The sequence below is a fragment of the Suricata suricatta genome, chromosome 12 (assembly GCF_006229205.1).
Source record: "Suricata suricatta isolate VVHF042 chromosome 12, meerkat_22Aug2017_6uvM2_HiC, whole genome shotgun sequence".
NCBI lineage: Eukaryota > Metazoa > Chordata > Mammalia > Carnivora > Herpestidae > Suricata > Suricata suricatta.
The window spans coordinates 15,723,556-15,740,929 of NC_043711.1; the positions used below are offsets into that span (position 1 = coordinate 15,723,556).

Here is a 17,374-nt window from a genome sequence, read left to right on the forward strand (position 1 = left end):
TGTTAAGTGCTTTTGTGAATATATAGATATAGTCATGTGATTTTTCTTTTTCTAGTCTGTTAATCAATATAGTGGATTACATTGATTGATTTTCAAATATTAAGCCAACCTTGTATCCTTGGAATAAACCCCACTTAGTCCTGATGTATAATTGTCTTTAAATAGTGCTGAATTCTATTTGTTAATATTTTGTTAAAGATTTTTTATGTCTATAATCATTAGAGATATTGATCTATAGTTATCTTTTATGGTACTGACTTTTTTTTGGTTTTGGTATAAAGGTAATACTAGCAACTTAAGATTATAGTTGTTCCTTCCTTTCCTAGTTTTTGACAGAGAGTACATAGAATTGGTTTTAATTCTCCAGTGAAGTCATATGGACCTGGAAATTTCTTTTCTGGGGAATTTTAAAATTATTAATTCAATTTCTGTAATAGTTACCAAGATATTCAGATTATCAAGTTCACATTGGGTGAGTTGTCAGTTCATGCTTTTGAAAGAACTGGTCCATTTTATGTAAGCAATGAAATTGGTGTTTGTGGAAACTTCCGTCCTACTTTTGCCCTTTGTTAGTCTTCGTGGATATTGTCAACGTTATTGATCTTTTAGAAGAACTAGCTTTTGTCTCAATGATTTTCTTTATTGTCTTTCTTTTTTCAATTTCTTTGATTTCTACTCTTACTTTTGTTATTTTCTTATTTCTTCTTGGTTTGGGTTACCTTAGCTCTTCTTTTTTTTAGCTTCCTGTGGTGGGAGCTTCGACCATTGATATGAGATTTCTCTTCTTTTCTAAGATAAGTATTTGGTGCTGTAGATTTCTCTCTTGACCCTCCTTTAGCAGTGTCCCACGGATTTCGATATATTGTGTTGTCTTTTTCATTGAGTTTAATGTATTTTTTTATTTTCCTTAAGAGTTCCATTTTGATGCATGGGTTTTGTAGAAGTATATTGCGTAGTTTCCAAATATTTGTTAATTTTCCTATCATCTTCTTATTTTGATTCTGCCATGGTCTGAGAACACGTTCTTTATCATTTCAACTCTTTGAAATTTGTTGAGGTTTGTTTTATGGCCTAGGACATAGTCTACCTTCATATGTGCCGTGTGGATGCTTAAAAAAATTGTATCCTACAGTTTTTTAAATATCAATTGTATCCCTGTAGTGAGTAGTGTTATTAAGTTCTTCTAAAAACTTGCTGTCTGATTGCTCTATCAGTTGTTGAAAGAAGGATGTTGAAATCTCCAACCATAACTGTGAATTGATCTATTTCTCCTTTCAGTTCTGTCATCTTTGCTTCACTTATTTAATGGCTCTGATTTAGTACATACACATTTAGGATTTCTGTGTCTTCTTAGTAGAATGTCCTTTTTATTATTCTGTCCTCTCTGTCCCTTTCGGTCTGTTATTGTCTCTTTCTGTCGTGGTTAATTTTCTTTCTGTGAACTCTGTTTTGACTGATATCAAGATAGCTATTATTGTTTCTTTTGACTGATATTTGCATGATATATACATTTCCATTCCTTTTACTTTCAATATACACGTCTTTCTGTATTTGAAGTGAGATTCTTATGAGAGCAGATAGTTGGGTCATATTTTTTTACTTATATCTATCTTTGTGTTTTAATAGGTATATTTACACCATTAACATTTCATGTAATTATTAATGTGTTACATCTGCCATTTATTTTTATTTTCTGTTTTTTTTCTGTTTGTCATTTCTTTCTTTTTTCTAATCCATCTTTCTGTGAGATAGTTGTACATTTTTTTTAGATTTCCATTCTGATTTAGCTATAGTATTTTTGATCAAATCTCTTTTTGTAGAGGTTTTTTTCCTTTGGTAGTCATTCTAATTATTACATGTTATATGCACAGCAGCAGAATTTACTGGTACTGACATCTCACCAGTTTCAATGACGTGTAGAAACTTCCTTCTACTTCCCTTTATCCTTCTCCATTTATATTTAAATTGTCTTAAATATTTCCTCTATATATTATTTCAAGCCACATCAGTGTTACAATTTCTGCTGTGAGCACCAAACATTGAGGAAACTCAAGATCAAAAGGAAAATGTATTTCTTTTACCCATATTTTTACTCTTTTCATTATTCTTGCCCTTTTTTTGATGTTCCAAGATTTATTTTGTTATTTCCTTTCTGTTTAGGTGGTTTGCTAGTAATAGATTCTCTCTTTCCTCTCATCTGATAATGTCTTGATTTTTCCTTCACTCTTGAAGGCTATTTCCACTGGGTATAGGATTCTGGATTAATAGTTGTTTTTTGGTGTGTTTGTTTTTGGTTTTTTAGCACTTGAAAATGTTGTGTCACTAACTTGGGCCTTTATGATTTCTCATACAAAATTCACTATCATTCTAATTCTTTGCCTTTTATGGGTAATATGTCTCAAAGCTGCTTTCAAGATATTTTCTTTGTCTTTAATTTTCAGAAGTTTGACAATGATGTGGTTTAGTGTGGATTTTGGGGAGTTTATCTCCTTTGTAACTTTCTCGGCTTCTTTGTTTGTTTATTTATTTATTTATTTATTTATTTATTTAAGAGAGAGACAGAGAGCATGAGCAGAGGAGGGTCAGAGAGAGAGAGGGAGACACAGAATCTGAAGACAGGCTCCAGGGTCTGAGCTAGCTGTCAGCACAGAGCCTGACACGGGGCTCAAACCCACGAACCACGAGATTATGACCTGAGCTGAAGTCGGATGCTCAACTGACTGAGCCACCCAGGCCCCCCTTTTCTCAGCTTCTTGAATCTGTGGGTTTCAAACAAGGTCTTTTGCCAAGTTTATAAAGCTTTCACCCATTATGTCCTTGAGTACTTTTTCAGCTTCACCCTCTTTCTCCTCTCCTTTTAGGACTCTGATGACATGAATGTTAGTTTTGGGGTTGGTTTCTCCCCCCTACACAGGTTCCTGAAGTTCAGTTCTTTTTTCTTTTTTTCTAAATCTTTTTTCTTTTTGTTGTTCAGTATAAGTTATTCTATGGTTCATTCTTCAGATTCACTGGCTTTTCCTCCCCTGTTCCTTCCATTATACTGTTGAGCCCTTCTAGCAAGATTTTGTTGTTGTTGTATTTTTCCATTCTGAAATTTTCCTGTGGTTCTCCTCTATATCTTCTGTGTCTCTGTTGAGATACCTGATTTATTCACACGTCTCAGGTGTGTTCATCATTGCCTATTGAAGCCTTTGTATGATGGCTGCTTGTAAATATTTGTAGCCCCTTTTTTAAAAGCGTTTATTTATTTTGAGAGAGCAGACAGAGTGCAAGCGAGGGAGGGGCAGATAGCGAGGGCGATGCAGAACCCAGAGCAGGCTCCAGACTCCGAGCCGTCAGAACAAGCCCAACCTGGGACTTGAACTCAAGAGATCATGACCCGAGCCAAAGTCGGCAGCTTAACCAACTGAGCCACCCAGGCACCCCGTAACTATTTGTATTTCTAACATCACTGCCATTTTGGTGCTGTTTTCATTCAAGCTGATGTTTTACTGCTTTGTGATACAACAAGTGACTGCCTGTCGAAAGCTGGACATTTTAAGCAGTGTAATATTAGACTCCGAATCTATTTAAACCCTCTGTATTCTCCGTATTCCTTTGACATTGCTCTGGTAGGAAAGAGCGCTGCCCCGTTACTTCCAGGTCGGGGTAGAAGTCTAGCATTTCCCCTTGGTCTCCGCTGACACCCAAGGGGAAAAGGGGCTCTTGCACTGCTTGGTGGAACTGGGAGTTCCTGCTAGGTTTCTGCTAATGCCATTCTGGATGAGAGGGGTGGGTGTGCCTCGTTACTGTTCTCCCACTGATGCCACATTATCACCGGACCTTGTGGTGAAAGCACTGCCTTCCCACCAGCTTTCTCCCCACACCACCCCAGCAGGGAGTGGGAGGTACGCTCTTCACTGCTGGGTGGGAGCTGAAGTCCATGCTTCCCACATAGTCTCCATTGACACCGCAGGGAGGAGGGGTGAGCTTCCTTACCCCCTGGGGGGGGGGTGACCATCCCTGCTTTCTACCTGGCCTTCCCTGACACCGTACTAGCTGGGAAGAGGGGAGAGATTAGGCAGTCTTATTATATCCTGTGGAAGGTGAAAGCCTATGGTCCCCCAGGGGCCTTTGAGGGTATGGCTGGGGTTGGGGCCACAGATTTTTCTGTGGTATTTGGCTAGAGTAGAGCATTTACATGTCTAAATGTTTTCTGTCTTTCTAGTCCTTTGGCTAGAGAGAGCCAGCTTTTGTTGGAGCTACTTTTTGTCTGTATTTGTTGTCATTTCCAGGTTTCTAGCTTCTGTAGCACCTGGGGATCTGTGAGACATAAAGAAAAAAACCAGAGAAGTCTCCACTGCATTGTTCCCTGCAAGTCCCAAGGTCTCAGGCTGGTCTGCCTTCTTCTCTCCACCTTTCAGAGTTTCCCTGTGTTTGTTTTACATATGATGATTGGGGGTTTTATTCGTACTAAAGGGAGGAATAGGAAAAGATACTTTTTCTTCATCTCCTTGGAAGTTTGTTATGTCTTTTGCCCACAGCTAGACTGTAAGGCTAGACTATAAGTTTTTGTAGACTTTTCCATTTCTGCCCCTAACCTCTGACCTGCTTCCCTGCGGTGAGTCCACCATGCTTGTGAACTTCTGGTTTAGCCCCCCTGGCACTTAAGCAATAACTTCTCAGTTCCACCCCACTTGCCCACCCCTGGTTTTGTTGTTGCTTAATCCCTTGGCCTGTTGCCACCCCTCCTCTGGCATGGCAGCCAGTTCTCCCATTATAAGACAGTGTAAACCCACCAGCAACAATTCATGCCACACCAACTATTTCCCTTTTTTAGCAAAGTTACTCAATTGGCAAGTCCAGGAATGCCTGACGAACCTCAACGACGAACTTTCTGCTGCCTAGTATGTATCTTGGCATTTGGAGACTAAATAATGAGAAATCAATTTAATTGGATTGGGTTGAGTAGAGCCTATGGGACAGCTTAAGGGAGAAATGAAGACTGATTGGGTCAATGCTGGTCTTAACAATAGGTGATTAACAGGCCAACCTCACCCTCCAAGAAGGTGTTTAAGGGTGAGTTAGAATGCATGGTATTGAACTATTTTCTAGTCAGTGATGTGTCGGTTACTTGAATGAGAACAGTAAAGCTTTGCTTATTGGAGAAGTGATTGACACAAAGTTGGGAGTGACAGCTAATGAGTTCAATAACAGAATCAGATTTCTGGGGTGCCAGGGTGGCTCAGTTGGTTAAGCATCCAACTCTTGGTTTTGGCGCAAGTCATGATCTCACTGTTGAATCGAGCTCCACGCTGAGCACTGAGCCCAGTTGGGAATCTCTCTCCCTCCCTCGCCCTCCCATGTACACATGCTCCCATGCATACTCTCTCTCTTTCCAAATAAATAAACATTAAAAAAATAACCAATCTTTCAAAAGTGGTAAATGATGATAATAGCTAATGTTTATAAGTTTGTAGTGAACATGACCCATTCATATTTTATGAATTGGCAGAACACTGCCAGAAAGTTACTGGACAAATGTTTCAACCGTCATAAACTGTTTTTCCTCTTTGACACAGTAATTCCATTCCTACGGCTTTATTCTGAAAAAAAAAAAAAATCAAAAAAGAGAAAAATGCCAAATGCAGAAAGAGGCTCATGAGAACACTGTTTATAATAGCAAAAATCTGGAGACAAAGGTACAACAATAATGACGATATTTAGTAATTTTATATGTTTATCAACTACATTACGCAGCTTTTAAAAAGAGAGGAAATTTGGTGTTATTCTCAAGACAACATAGCAAGAAAAAAGATCTTGCAGTATGCAATAAAAACATAAAATTAATTATTTCCTAGTCTATGAGTACAATTGTAAAGTTAGACTTGCTTTATGTATAGTTTGAACAGGAATTACAAACAAGAACTGCACAAAAGAACAGAAAAATGACAGAAGTTTCTGTGTTAGGATATTGTGTGATTTTTCTTGCCTAATACCTATTATTACAGTAAAGTATAAATTAATGATGGTTAATAGTGCAGGACAGGATGGGAGAGATCTAACCTTGTATCCATCTATGCTAGTAAAATACCCCAAACGCTTTATTGGCTGCAAAGTGCATGTTTAGTTGGAGGAAGAGTCGATCCGTAAAGATAGGAGTTACACGGATAGAACTCTACGCAAATGGAACCCTAAGCAAATAAGGTAAAAAGCCTCCTACTTTGCCTTGGTCATCTGGAATACTGTGGGTGAGTCGAGGGGCCGTCATTAAATGCAGCACATCTCTGCAGGGCTAACCCTGGATGACCCTCTGTAAGATGTGTGACTTCTCCCTTCTGCCCACTCTGGAACCAGAATCGGACGGCCAGGACCAGTTCAGTCCACCCAAAATTAAAACAATACCAGTGTATTCTTCTACTGTCTATCAAAACACTAGTCCTTTAAAGAAAATTGTGGTATTGGTACAAGAGTAAACAAATATATCAATAGAATAAAATGTGAAGTATTTTAATAGATTCATAAAAATAAGATCATTTAGTAAATGATAAAAGTGGCATTGGAAATCAGTCAGGGGGAAATTTTTTGGAGTAAGGCTCTTCACTACATTCTTTCAAAGTTAACTAACCCAGGAGGGTGCATTTCTGACTGGGGTATTTCAAATTGTATTTATTTTTTAAAATATTTTTTAATGTTTTCATTTATTTTTGATACAGAAAGAGACAGAGCATGAGAGGGGGAGGGGCAGAGAGAGAGGGAGACACAGAACCAGAAGCAGGCTCCAGGCTCTGAGCTGTCAGCACAGAGCCCGACGCGGGGCTCGAACCCATGAACGTGAGATCTGACCTGAGCCGGAGTCAGAGGCTTAACCGACGGAGGCACCCAGGCGCCCCTAACTGGGGTATTTCAAATGTTAACTGATGCCCCAGGAGAGGGCTTAAAACTAAATCACACACCTCCATATTATATGTTTTAAAGCCAAAGTGTTATAAAGTGAATTCCCGATGACATAACAGCATTTTATTACCGGTGACCACAGGGGATACTTTCATTAGCTGTTTCAAACACCCATCCCTTACTGCCAGCTGGATTTTCGCCAGCGTTGGCCACAGCCAGGCCAGGAAATCAAACAATCCCAGCCTCCCCATTTCCCTGAGGGTCTGTGGCTCATGCCCTTCCAGACACCAATGTCTATACCAGTCAAGGCTCTTAGCTGGAAGCAATAGGAACAACGGTGATGGATACAGGAACGGGGAATGTCATTGAAAGGCTATCAGCGGCGGCCATGATGTAAGGAGACTGGGGATCCAGACTGGGGCAGAAACCAGCCCTCCCTCCATTATCCTGGTGACATGAATACTTCTATTGCTCCCCAGCACTGGTTCCTCAATGAGCCCCACCCAACCACCCAGCCCTGCAGATGAAAACGCCAGATGGCAGCCCCACAGTCCAGCCTAGAGGACATGCTCATTCACAAGGTGTCAGAAAGTTAGAGGATGACATTTCTCCCTGCTTTGGCCTCCCAAGTGGGACCTGAGTTATTTCTGAAGAGAGAAAGAGGACGCCGTCATACCAAATGTTCTTTGTGCCCCATCAATTATATATCTTCTTTTCTCCCGAAGGCTCTAATGAGGTCACGATTTCTTCTTTCTCCCCAGGTCAAAATCAATATTCAGGGAAGTGTCTGATTAATATTTGTAATGTGAAGAACAAATGGCTGATAACAAGGCACAATGGAAAAGGTATTGGTATCTGATGTAGCTTGCTTCTGATAGTATTTGACTTCAGAAAAATTACAAAAACTATCTGAGCCTTCAGGTCCTCATATTTTAAATGAGAACAGCATCACTCGCCTCATGAAGTTGCTGCAAAAATTCAAAATGCTATAATTTGTGTGAAATCCTTACGATCTGAAGGACACAAAATAGGATTGAATAAATGTAGAGTCCTACCATGTTTCTGGATAGACTACTGTTGTAAAGATGCCCATTCTCCTCAAGTTAAACTATAAATCAATACAGTGTGCATAATAGTTTTATTTTAATTGGACAAAGTGATCCCAAGTTCACATAGAAAGTGAAATATGACATGCCAAACTGTAACTGAAACAGAAGAATCAAGTCTCACCCATCCAGAGATCAAAACCTACACTGAAGCAACAAGGTACAGAGCAAGACAGAGTCATTCGTGTGACATCATGCAGTGACGTCAGCATCCAAGGCATTGCAACCAGGAGCAGATATCACCAAAACCAGCACAGACTGGCAGTGCTAAAAACTAATCATCAGGAAGGCCGTGTGAACCTGGGAAAACCAGTAGCTGAAAATCATTAGAACCAAAGGAGTCATGTTAAGTCCCAAGGCTGATTAAACCACTTTATTTATTTTTTTTGCCAGTTTTTATTTATTTATTTTTTTTTTATTTTAAACCACTTTAAAAAGGAAGGATTTGGGGGCATCTAGGTGGCTCAGTCATTTAAGTGTCCGACTTTGGCTCAGGTCATGGCCTTACGGTTCATGGGTTCGAGCCCCACATCAGGCTCTGTGCTGACAGCTCAGAGCCTGGAGCCTGTTTTGAATTCTGTCTCCCTCTCTTTCTGCCCCTCTCCTGCTCATGCTCTGTCTGCCTCTCTCTCTCTCTCTCTCAAAAATAAATACACATTAAAAATTTAATTAAAAAAATAAATAAAAAGAAAGGATTTTGCAGCCAACTGTCAGACTCTACAGCCATTGACCCTTCCATGTCTGACTATGTTGAAAAGGCAACTGCCACGGGGCACCAGGATGCCTCAGTGGGCCAAACGTCCAACTCTTGATCTCTGGGTCTTGATCTCAGGGTCCTATGCTGGGCGTGAAGCCTAGTTAAAAAAAAAAAAAAAGGCAACTGCCACCAGGGCTCTGACTGACTCATCTCTAAACACAACAGAGGTCCCTCCACTGCTCGAACATAATAAGCTGTGGGCACAAGAGCTGACCTGGACCGGAGTGAGGCCTCATCATAACGGCTCACTCACAGACTGACTTTGCGTTTTTCCATTAACTTTTTACCCCTTATTGTTGTATCTTGTTTGCTGTGTGACTTTGTCTTGTGCTTTGTTTTGTGTGACATGTGTGAAGCCAAGTTAAATGCGTAGTGAAAAGTCATTGAGTTTGGAATCCTGAACCTACTTGACAAGTATGTTAACCTTCATGACTAAATAAAGCTGATGATGTGGAAAGACACAACTCGCGTGCGTGCCTTTAGAGCATGCTCGCGACAGATAAAATGGAAATGATTTTATTTAAGACGGGATACAAGTGCAGAAGTAGGCAAAGGAATGGAATGAAATAGTCAAAACAAGCTCATATGCATACAGGGATATAGCACATAATAAAATAGGTATTTCAAATCAGTTAAGAAAGGATAGGTTATTCAAGAAATGCTGGGAAAATTGGCTATACCTTGGAAATAAATAAAGTTCAACTCTCCATACCATATATAAGAAACAAATTCCAGATCACTTAAGTATATAAATGTATAAAATTAAACTCTATAAGTACCAGTAGTTAATCCCCACCCAGGGGCACCTGGGACTCAGTCGGTTAAGCGTCCAACCTTGGCTCAGGTCATGATCTCACAGCTCATTGATTCAAGCCCCCCGTCTGGTTCTGTGCAGAAAGCTCAGAGCCTGGAGCCTGCTTCGGATTCTGTGTCTCCCTCTCTCTCTCTCTGCCCTTCCTCTGCTCATGCTCTGTCTCTCTCTCAAAAATAAATAAACATTAATGAAAAGAAAAGAAAACTCTAGATTCAGAAGACTTCAAATCTACTACACAATTAAAGAAAAAAATAATAACAATTCTTAACAAGCTCCTTCATAAAATTGAAGAGGAAGGTCTACTTCCCAATTCGTTCTGAGACTAGCATTACAATGATACCAAAGTCATACAGAGAGAGCACAAGACAACAGCACAATAGTATTTTTTAATGAATGTAAATAAAAAAACAATCCAACACCATGCATAGTTTGGGACTTGATTCTTTTACAAAATACAAGCCAGCCAGCCTTGTTGGCTGCCTTTCCGGGTATGTTAAATCCCGCCTCTTTCATTAACAGACATCCTCCTTGAGGACACACAGCCTCAATAGGTTTCTCCTCACGGCATCTCCCTTAGTCCTCAGTACTTGCTGAACTTTCGCTGCATGGATAAAACACAGAAGAATCTCACGAATTGTTTCAGAGAAAGAGTAAGAGGAGAAAAAATTTTGTGGGAGAAGAGGGAGGGAATTCTTGTGGGCTTTGTACAGTTAGGGCCAAGGGAAAATTACAGTATGAAAAGAATGTGTAAAAAATGGTGTCCTTGGTATCCCAAATATAAAAATGATTTCATTCTTTTTTTAAAATGGCAACTATTCCAATGCTTGGTATTAAATTTTTGTTGAATGTGTGAGATACACTGGTTCCTCATCTCTGGGGTTGGAGATAACTTCCTCTTTCCATTTGATTCTGTTTGGTGAAACAATCAAAGGCTGAGATTGAAACACGTGCTATTTCAGGTGCACAAGGTTACAACTGGGCCCAGCACATGAGAGACTGCAACTGAAGACACAGAGTCCTACCGATAGAACTTGGCTCACAACCCTGACTTTGACCATGTACTTCAAGTCCTTAACATCAAAGCAGAGGGAAGCCACAGGAAGTGATTCATTTCTGCTTGGAGTGAATTGCAACCTTCTAAAAAGGACAAGCAAAATGCACAGCTCCTGCTCTGGTGTCTAGAGTCTATTGAATTTAGGACTTAGGATCTGTATGGATTTGAATTCCATAATTAAGCATTGGAGCTGGAGTAGTTGGGGACAATGCTGGTGGCATCATGGGCCATGGAATGTCACAAGAAAGTGAAACCTTATTGAGGTTAAACATCAAAACCCTCCCCTCCTCCAGTGTCCTGTGGGATGTTGATTATGGTCATAGATAGCCATACCTGGGGTGAAGCTGGAGAAACGATTATTAAGTAGGCGCTTTGAAATATTTGTGAGAGCTAGCTTCTTTGAATGAAAACCTACCCTGTTTCCATGGTGACCTCTTAGGCATTGATTCCCAGAATTCATGGGTCAGAAGAGTTCTTGTCTTCTGTGAGTTTTCCACGGGGACTCCAGGGAACCCCAACATTCTAACCTTTTCATGTTCCTTTTTTACCAATACTTAGGAGTTTTTAGAAGGCAAGAGTCTGTCCTACTCATCTTTGTCATCTTAGCAAGTGACAGAATAGCTGTTCCTTGAAGGTTTGGTGAATTATAAACATGCACATCTTATCTCATTTCTTCCACAGTGTGAGTTCCAGGTACTGTTAACAATAGTCCAATGATCTGTTTAGCATCTGTCTTCCCCACTAACCTGTGAACTTCTTGAGAGCAGAATCTATGTACATCCATGCTCCCTGAATTCAAGATCATGCCTAATACATGGTAAGTACTTAGTGTGTGTTTGTTGAGTGACTGAATGCATGAGTGAACCAATGGACAATAATTAGCCTCCCTAAATTTTGTCAATTATACCTCAATAAAGCTGGGCGGGGGGATGAGCCTCCTTGTTTCTAGCCAGTAGACACTTGATTTGCTATTTGCTTACAGGCTAGAGCTCAACACCGGGAGCATCTTAAGTTATCTATTAGTGCAGTGTGGCTCTCAAACATTGATGTGTATCAGAATCATCTAGAGGCCCAGGTTCTTGAAGCAGGATAGGGCCTAAGCCTTTGTAGGTTTGCCACATTACTCAGTTGATTCTAGTACCTACCGCCACTGGAGAACCGATGCTTTTGTGCAATGCTTCTCAACCTTTTCCATGAAGTACCCTCATAGACCTTGATTCTCAAGCAGTGGTGGGGGCCAGCAGTTTCAGCCAAGAACTTGTTACAAATGTGAATCTTGGGCTCTCCCCCAGACCCACTGGAGGCCAACCAGCATTCCGGCAATGTCTTCTGATGATTCGTGTGCACATCCAAGATGGAGAAGCACTCGCTTTAACACCCTTCACTTCGAAACTCCAACTCCTCTCTGCCTTACACGAAACTCATGTGTGTCCAGGAAAAGGCATGACTCCTGCTCCCTGTAGTGACTCCCAGAAGCAGGGGAAGTGGGGCAGAAATCTGCTGAGCTCAGCTACAAACACTGTTCACAATTGAGGTTCCGTGTGTGCGTGCGCGCATGCATGGGCGTGCATGTTCCCTTCCTGTCAGAGCACTATGAGCCAGAGTATAAGGAGAACAGTCTTAGATGGTTTTAAAAAGTCAAAATTCTAAAAGATGCTAAAGAAAATGTCACTCTGACCCCAAGCTCACTGTCTGCAGTTGCGGTGACGCCTGGGACAAAGCTTTCTGCTCCATTCCTGCTATCACGATGTCGGTTCATTCATTCACTCACTCATTCACTGAGCATCTGTTCCGTACCAGGCAAAATGTACACCAGGCTCCAGAAATACAAATGTGAAACAACACTCCGATCCTCACTCAACCCTCCGCCCACAGCGTCTCATCCTCCAAATTCATACCACAGACCGCACCACACTAACCGTCTTAAAATGCAGGTTTCACTGGGTCCCTCTTCTGGACCAGATCCTCCCTTGGCACCAATCCTTGTTATTTCATGGCCCATCTCCTAGCATATTCCTACATAAACCTACCAGTCACTGAGGTTGGTCATTCGCTGTCCCCCAAGTGTGCCGAGCACTCTTCCGCTGCAATCTGATTGAGCAGGGTCTACGGAGAGGCCTGGACTTCTGTATTTCTGCACCGTTCCTTGCCTGGAGCTGACTCAAAACCGTGACTGACGATTGCTTGTTAACAAGACCAGAGACTTGGCCCCTGTCTTTTGGATACTCGTGGCTCAGCAGTGATACAGGAAGATGGGAGATGTGTCACTCAGCACAGGGTTGACATCAGCCTGGCTGGGGCTGATCCTGGACAGGTCCTCCAGAAGGCTGCACAGAGGAGAGGACACCTGAAATGGTGTTTTGTAGGTAGATGAGAGGCAGAAAAGCACTCAGGCTGGGAACACAGCGTGAGGCTGCGTAATACCTTCTGGGACCTAGGATGGCCTTGGCGTGGCCGGGGTGCATGTTGGGTAGCAGCAGGAAGAGAAGGTGGGGAAGCAGAGGGCCTGAACTCAGAAGGTCTGCTATGCAGAGAATTTGATTTTAAACACATCATAGGCCATGGAAGGGCGACGTGAAAGGTTTTAATCTGGGGAATATGTATCTGAACTGTGGTATCAAAGGAGCAGAGGATGTGAGATAAGATGGGGGTCAGATGCAAGGAGGCTGGTTGGAGAAGTCACATGGGAGTTCAGTGCAGGGTAACAGAAGGAAAGCCGCCACCACCTGGCTCTCCCACCAGTGGCTCCATAGCCTCGATCTAGTGGTGTCGTTTCTCAGAACCTCAGTCTCTTTCGCTCTAACCTGGGTGGATTACATCATGTAACCAGAGAGATCACGCCCAGCTCCCCTGGGCCACAATGTGGTGAAATTAAATCTGGGAGACGTGTGTGTGTGTGTGTGTGTGTGTGTGTGTGTGTGTGTGTGTGGTAAAATATACATACCATCAAACGCCCCATGTTAGCCATTCCTACGTGCACAGTTTGGTGGCATCAAGTATATTTGCACTGTTGTACAGCCATCCCCACCATTCGTGTCCAGAACGTTCTCATCTTTCCAAACTGATACTCTGTCCCCACTAGGCACCAAGTCCCTCTCCCTCCTTCCCCTGCCCCCTGGCACCCACCATTCTACTTCCTGTCTCTAGGAATTTGACTATTCTAGGTAACTCATATGAAATAGAATCATATTGTATTTGTCCTTTTGTAACTGGCTTATTTCATAGTCTAAAGGCTTCAAGGTTCATCCGTCTCATAGCATCCATGTTATAAAATTCCCTTCCTTTTTTTTTTAAGTTTTCTTATTTATTTTGAGTGAGACAGAGACAGCACGAGTAAAGGAGGGGCAGAGAGAGAGGGAGAGAGAGAGAATCCTAAGTAGGCTCTGCACTGTTAGCACAGAGCCTGATGCAGGGTTTGAACCCACGAACTGTGAGATCATGACCTGAGCAGAAATCAAGAGTTGGATGCTTAACCTACCGAGTCACTCAGGTGCTCCTTTCTGGGTTTGTTTGTTTGTTTGTTTTTGATAAAACCAACCTAATGAGTGTAGAGTGGTATCTCATTGTGGTCTTGATTTGCATTTTCCTAGTTATTAGTGATGTGGATCATCTTTCCAGGTACTTACCAGACATTTTCTTTTTTGGAAAAATCTCTTTTCAAGTCCTCTGCCTAGTTTTGAGTTGGGTTTTTTGGTTTTTGTTGTTGAATTATAGGAGTTCTTCATATATTTTGGGTATTAGCCTCTTATCAGATATACAACTTACAAATTTTCTCCCATTCAGTGGGTTGCCTTTTCATTCTGTTGATGGTATCCTCTGAGGAACAAAGCTTTTAACTTTGACGAAATCAAATTTGTCTCTTTTTTTCAAATTTTTCTATTTTTTCAAGTCCAATGTCATGAAGTTTTCTCCCTTTGTTTTCTTCTAAGAGTTTTCCACTTTTAGCTCTTACACTTAAGTCTTTGAGCCATTTTGAGTTAATTTTTGTATACGGTATAAGATAAAGGTCCAAATTTATCCTTTTGCATGTGGAGATACAGTTCTCCCAACACTATGCTGAAAATACTGACCTTTCCACACCGAATGGTCTTGGTACCCTTGTCAAAAATTATTTGACCATACATGCATATTATATTCTATTCCATTGATCTTTATATCTGTCTTTATGATACTACCACTGTTTTGATTATGGTAACTTGGTATAAGTTTGAAATCAGGAAATGGAAGACCTCCGATTTTGTTGAGTTGGCTATTCAGGGTCCTTTAAAATTCCATGTGAATTTTAGAGTAGATTTTCCTATTTCTGCAAAAAAATATTTTTGGGATTTTGATGGAGTTGCATTAAATCTGTAGATCATTTTAGTTAGTATTCACATCTTAGTAATATTAAGTCTTCTAATCTAGGACATGGGATGTCTATTTTTGTCTTTAATTTCTCTCAGCAGTGTTTTTGTAGTTTCAGTGCACAACTATTTTCTTCTTTTTGATGTTATTATAAATTAAATTGTTTTCTTAATTTCCTTTTTGGTTTGTTCATTGTAGTTAAATAAAAATGCATTGGGCTTTTTGTGTATTGATTGTGTATCTTGCAACTTTGTTGAATTCATTTATTAGTTCTAACAGGTATTTTTGTGGAATCTTTAGGGTTTTCTTTTCTTTTCTTTATTAATGTCTTTTATTTATTATTTTTGAGAGACAGAGAGAGACAGCATGAGCAGGGGAGGGTCAGAGAGAGAGGGAGACACAGAATCTGAAGCAGGCTCCAGGCTCTGAGCTAGCTGTCAGCACAGAGCCCGATGTAGGGCTGGAACCCATGAAACGTGAGATCACGACCTGAGCCAAAGCTGGCACTTAACCGACTGAGCCACCCAGGCACCCCTCTTTAGGGTTTTCTATATATAAAATCATATCATCTGGAAACAGGTAATTTTCCTTCTTTCTTGTGGGTTTCGATGCCTTTTATTTCTTTTACTTGCCTAATTGCTCTGGCCAACCCTATCAGTATTATGTTGAATAAAAATGGTGAAATTAGGTATCTGTGTCATTTTGTAAACTTAGAGAAAAGCTCTCAGTTTTTTATGATCTGAAAGACTTTTTAATCTATTCTCAGGGTTAAAGAACATCAGAAATTTGCTAAGGAAGAGGCCATTTTATTAACCTAATTAGCAGTAATACAGAGAGGAAAGAGGGGATGGAAAGCATCTGATGAGTATAATGCATTGAGTGTGCCGTATATAGTTGCTCATAGGTGTTAAGTACATCACAAAAGAATGAAAAATGGAGCAAGGTTCTAAGGAGAGGCCAAAAGTCTTCATCAAAGTTGACTGAGTGTCACTGAATGAAGCGGCTTTGCCTTCACCCCAATGAATGACTTCCCAAGGAGATTCCAGCCTTGATTTTGAACTAAAACACTAGCACCAACAACAAAAACCTAGCATCTAAAACCAGAAGCTTTAGAAGAATGAAGAAGGACTTTGGGGACCCAGCCCATGTCTATTCCAGAATGGGTCTCCCTCTAGGGTCCTGGCTCCTAAAGAGCTATGCAAAATGTACCCTTGCTGCATCTGTTGAAAGAAGGAAAGTTGGTCTAAAAATATTAGAAGGAACTGAAACATTTCAGAGAAGGCAGGGTCCAAAAGCTAGAAACAAAAAGAGGAAGGTAAATGAAAAGAGGAATGGAGATTTCTAGAAGCTTCCCCCTTTTCCCTGACTACTCCATCAAAAAAGGGGAAAAAATAGTCAATGGGAAACAGCTCCGAGAAAAATAAGTCTCTGCACCATTACAGTTGAAAATTTAAGCAACTTAACTTGAAGAGCTGGGCCAGTTTCCGATTACAGGTACATTAGAGCTAAAAGGGCTTGTCCTGAAAATGCCAATCCCTCCCACCTCAGAGAAGGGAAGTGAGGATGAGGGGCCTCTGAAGCTCTCCCAGGGCCACAGAGCTAACAAGGGTCAGAGACAGGCCGGAAAGTCACTTTTGGACACTCATCCTGTGTTCTTTTCATTGGACCGCCATATCAGTATGATGTATTCATTCCATCGAGGTGGCATCTGTCCCCTGAGCTTTCCTCAGTGCCAGGTTTGCATCAAAGACCATGGTTCTCAGACTGAGGTCCCCACTCAGCAGCACCAGCAGCACCTGGGAACTTGTCAGAAATGCACATTCTCAGCCCCACCCCAGACCCAGGAAATCTGAAACTCTGGGGGTGAGGTCTTTTTGTTTTTAATTTTTTTTAATGCTTTTTATTTATTTTTGAGAGACAGAGAGAGCGCAAGCAGGGGAGAGTCAGAGAGAGAGGGAGACACAGAATCCGAAGCAGGCTTTAGGCTCCGAACTGTCAGCACAGAGCTCGACGCGAGGCTTGAACCCACAAACCGTGAGATCATGACCTGAGCAGAAGCCGGACGTTTAACCGACTGAGCCACCCAGGCGCCCCTGGCAGTGAGGTCTTAACAAGCCCATTGGTGAATACTGATGCATTAAGATTTGGGAACTGCTGGTACAAGAATTAATATTCTTTTTATTCATTATAAGAATAAAAGTACATGTGCTCCTATGCATCAGCACTCCTGTATCCCCTGGGTACATCCCTAGCAGGGCTATTGCTGGGTCATAGGGGAGTTCTATCGATAGTTTTTTGAGGAGCCTCCACACTGTTTTCCAGAGCGGCTGCACCAGTTTACATTCCCATCAATAGTGTAGGAGGGTGCCCGGAGGAGAGCACTTGTGGGGAAGAGCACTGGGTGTTATATGGAAACCAATTTG

General features: G+C 41.3%; 2 long non-coding RNA genes across 2 annotated transcripts; one reads left to right on the forward strand and one right to left on the reverse strand.

Annotated features, from left to right (window-relative positions):
- Positions 1-9,920: 9,920 nt before the first annotated feature.
- LOC115274820 lies at positions 9,921-11,025 on the reverse strand. The gene is made up of 2 exons (XR_003901273.1): positions 10,941-11,025; positions 9,921-10,154 (listed from the first exon to the last, which is right to left on the reverse strand). It is a non-coding gene; the product is annotated as an uncharacterized LOC115274820 (long non-coding RNA).
- Positions 11,026-11,321: 296 nt separating this feature from the next.
- LOC115274821 lies at positions 11,322-12,141 on the forward strand. The gene is made up of 2 exons (XR_003901274.1): positions 11,322-11,424; positions 11,900-12,141. It is a non-coding gene; the product is annotated as an uncharacterized LOC115274821 (long non-coding RNA).
- The last annotated feature ends 5,233 nt before the right edge of the window (positions 12,142-17,374 follow it).